The 3725-nt window shown below is 31.0% G+C and overlaps 1 long non-coding RNA gene across 1 annotated transcript; it reads right to left on the reverse strand.

The window, feature by feature from the left end:
• Positions 1 to 1030: 1030 nt before the first annotated feature.
• On the reverse strand, positions 1031 to 2134 carry LOC107889508 (uncharacterized). The gene is made up of 2 exons (XR_001681762.2): positions 1577 to 2134; positions 1031 to 1332 (listed from the first exon to the last, which is right to left on the reverse strand). It is a non-coding gene; the product is annotated as an uncharacterized lncRNA (long non-coding RNA).
• Positions 2135 to 3725: the final 1591 nt, after the last annotated feature.

Consider the following 3725-nt stretch of genomic DNA (forward strand, 5'->3'; position numbering starts at 1 on the left):
TTTGAATAATCAAAGGCTAACATTGTGATTTAAAAATTAACATGTGAAAGTGAAGGCCCTTTAAACCAGACATAGCTGGTTTGTCAGCTAAATCTGATTTCTAATTTGCTTACCCTTTAATGTATAGGATTCCTCAAAGCTCAACTGTATCATAATATTTTTATATCGGATTTCAGGCTATAGCCTATAGGATAGGTATCCAACGTGGAATTCAGCAACTTCTACAATATACATTCCGTTTGTATTACTGTAAAGCAAAATCAATTTTATATACACATATGTTATTTAATACGAATATCATTCGATGCCCTTTCATATTTTTGAGTCAACTGTAAAGGTTGAGTGATTATTTGATGTAAAACTTCAAATATATTGAAAAAAACAATATTTTACTTCTAGACGAGGAAAATCTCATATTGATTTGAAATTTTATAGGTAATGTCAACTAAAAAGATTAACAAGAGAAAGAAGTGGTGGTTTAGATGGTGATTCATTTATGTGGAGATTTATTGGTCATAACTTTAGTATTACGATAAAAAGGTCTAAGCAAAATAAAATATGAGATGAAAAGAGGTATCATCGGAGCTTGGTTGAAGAGAGAGAAAACAAAAGAGAATTCTTTTTCGCCTGTTGGTGTATGTAAAGGGATGGAACCCATAACAAGAGCGAAATACTCGCATTGTTTTTGGTGAGTGATCGTATGTTAATATACAGTCAAGACACTCCCTTCCGTGAACCCTATACGGTTCTCAATGAAGTGAAAGACAAAACCCTCTTTCAAAGGACAATACTTTCTGTTATTGAGAGATCAAATTGAAGTCTCCAAATACAACACTTCGAAAATTTTTCCTGGAGGAGCTGATCCCCTCAACATGTACTTAAAACAACTACCATTTATATTGCTAAATTCAATAATCTATCCATCTATTATAAACATTAATCTTACTTAAAAATTATAAATATATGTAAAATTAAACTGATTTTATACCTAAAGTAATTTTATAGTAGTGTAATATATGGAAACCATATCTGGAACAATGCATGCACATGACATTAATCATTGTAAGACCCGAATTTTGCCCGGCCCATAGGAAAACCAAAATCAAACACAAAAATTAAACAGTCCATCAAATAGGTTCGGTTTACAAGCCCAAAATTTTACAATGGCCCGATAGGCCCAAATTTTTAGGGTTTCAGAAACCCTAAGTTCCCCTTTTGCACAGCAGCCCCACGCCGCAATCCCCACGTCGGCACTCCACGCACGATCCCCGTGCGCCTCGCTCCATGTTTGCGCCCATAATCCATGCCCCTCGTTCTCCACAACTTCACGGCCTGCAAGTTGGACAAGGAAGCAGTAGAAACTGCTTGTATTTTGGCTATAAAGCCTTTGATTTTTCATTTTAAAGGGGTTTTTCTTTTTTTTGAAATACAAAAGATACCAAAAAAGAGAGTAAAAAGCAGCCAAGAAAATATTTCTAAGGTGGTTATTTTATCATTTTCTTTTCCCGTTCTTTTGCTTGACTTTTATTTCCATTCAAATCCGAAAATAAGAAATAAAAGGGGAAAGGGTGAGTACCTCTCGATTCGCTTCGCAAGAGGGGTTCTCCGGCCCTCTGTTGGTCGTCACAGAGGCAAATGAAGGCTTGGTGTTGGCCTTGTTTGCGGCTGGAAGAAAGAGGACAGTGGGGAGAAGAAAGAGTTTAGGGTTTTTTAGAAAAAAAGAAATCAAAGTTAAAGTTTTTTTAGCAAAAAAAAAAAGACTTTAAAACTAGCTTTTGTTTTTAATAATAAAATAAATGGTTGTTAAAAGCAGTAGCATTTTGGAAAGGCCCGCGTGTTGACCCAATTCACAGGCTGGGTCCACGTACTTTCATTTTAAAGGGGAAATTTTCTCTTCCAGTCCTTCTCATTCGCGCCAGTTTTGAATTAACTCATATTTGCACCTTATTTATTTTATTAAATTTTCCCTATAATTTACGCGTTGATTGTGATCTGGTCCACGCCCAGGTGCTGAGTTTTGGAGATTTGGGTCATTTTCGTTTTTGGTCCTTGAGAATTTGTGCGCATTGAATTGTGGTCCCTAGTTTTAATTTGACGTTTTATTTATTCATTAATTATCTCTTTAAGTTTAGTTTATTTCAATTGAGTTTTTTTTTACATGTATAATTCATTATTTCTTAAATTTATTTGGTACTCAATTTTTATAAATTTATTTTAATATACTTTTTAGGTTACCTAAATAATTTTCTACTCTATTTTTATTTGTTTAATTATTGTAAAATTCTATATTATGTAGTGTTGTTTTAAAATTCTTGTATAATATTTAGTTAAAATACCTTTATATATTATTATTATACATATATATATATTATTGTTCTCATATTATTTTATGTAAGTATTTTCTTAAATTTTATATATATATATTTAAAATTATTTATGTATAATTTGGTTCTCTTTAAAGGATTATTGTATATTTTATTTATTTTAGTATCTTGGTATATATCATTTACACTTTTTTTCCCATTTTCATATATACATCATTAGTTAAATTAACTTGTCTATATTTTGTATTATTTATTTTGAATTTCTTCTTACGTAACATAAATATATCTATTTTAATAATTATTCATATATTGTCAGTTTTTATATGCATATAAGTTATTTCGAATTTTTACTTGTATTATTTCTTTGCATATATTTAATAATCTTTAAATATCATTGACTCCTAGTTCTTGTGTTGTCTTGCATATCATGTGTGGTCATTGGCTTTCATATCATTTTCACATATTATTGTTCATACATATAACTATTTTTTTTCCCTTGTAATTGCATTATGTTTTCAATTCTCATGTTTACTCAATATCGATTGTTTTTATCCTCAAGCAAACAAGTAGTTTTAAGTCGTTGTTGCAACTATCAATTTTTAAAAAAAACTTCTAAAATAATGCAATGTTCTATGTTTAGAAATTCGAGAAATCGTGCCCTAACGTGTTGGGTTTCACTTTTTTCGTTGGTCCAAATAATTGAATACCCTTTTTTTGGAAGCTTAAAATATCGTGTCCTAACGTGCTGGATGTGGTATTTTATTTCTTTGAAATGATGAATTTTGAAATCTAGTTCGAGTTGTGCACACACTTTTAAGGGGATCGTATTTCAATGTTTTTTTTTATTTTCAACATTAGGACATAAATTAATCAGTTAGGTACCAATTTTGGGCGTTACGAGGGTGCTAATTCTTCCTTGTATGTAACCGACTCCCGAACCCATTTCTTGATTTTCGTTGGGCCAAAATCCATATTTTAATAAAATGATTTATTAGGTGATCTGATACACCTAAATCAAAAAAGGATTGGTGGCGACTCCAAACTTTCGTTTTTAAAATTGATCCTGGTTTTTCAAAATAAAAAGGGTTTCGAAATTTTAGCTTTTTCCTCTTTTTTCCTCTTCTTCTCAGTGTCTTTTTAGTACAATAATTGAGCAAGATTGAGAACAAATGTAAATCTTGAATGCGTCCAGTATTAATTCACCTACAATTGAAGTTAAGGACAGGAGTAAACAAATGATCATCGCAAAATCACCCATATATACATTCCATGTTGTCAGGCAAATTGACAAAGGCTAATTCACCACATGCTTTGCATACATGTTGAATAAAAATATTCCATGATATACTAATTAATATATAAGGATAATTATTGTATCCAACATCATAAGGGTAAAAATGA

Source organism: Gossypium hirsutum, chromosome A09 (assembly GCF_007990345.1).
Source record: "Gossypium hirsutum isolate 1008001.06 chromosome A09, Gossypium_hirsutum_v2.1, whole genome shotgun sequence".
Taxonomy (NCBI): Eukaryota; Viridiplantae; Streptophyta; class Magnoliopsida; order Malvales; family Malvaceae; genus Gossypium; species Gossypium hirsutum.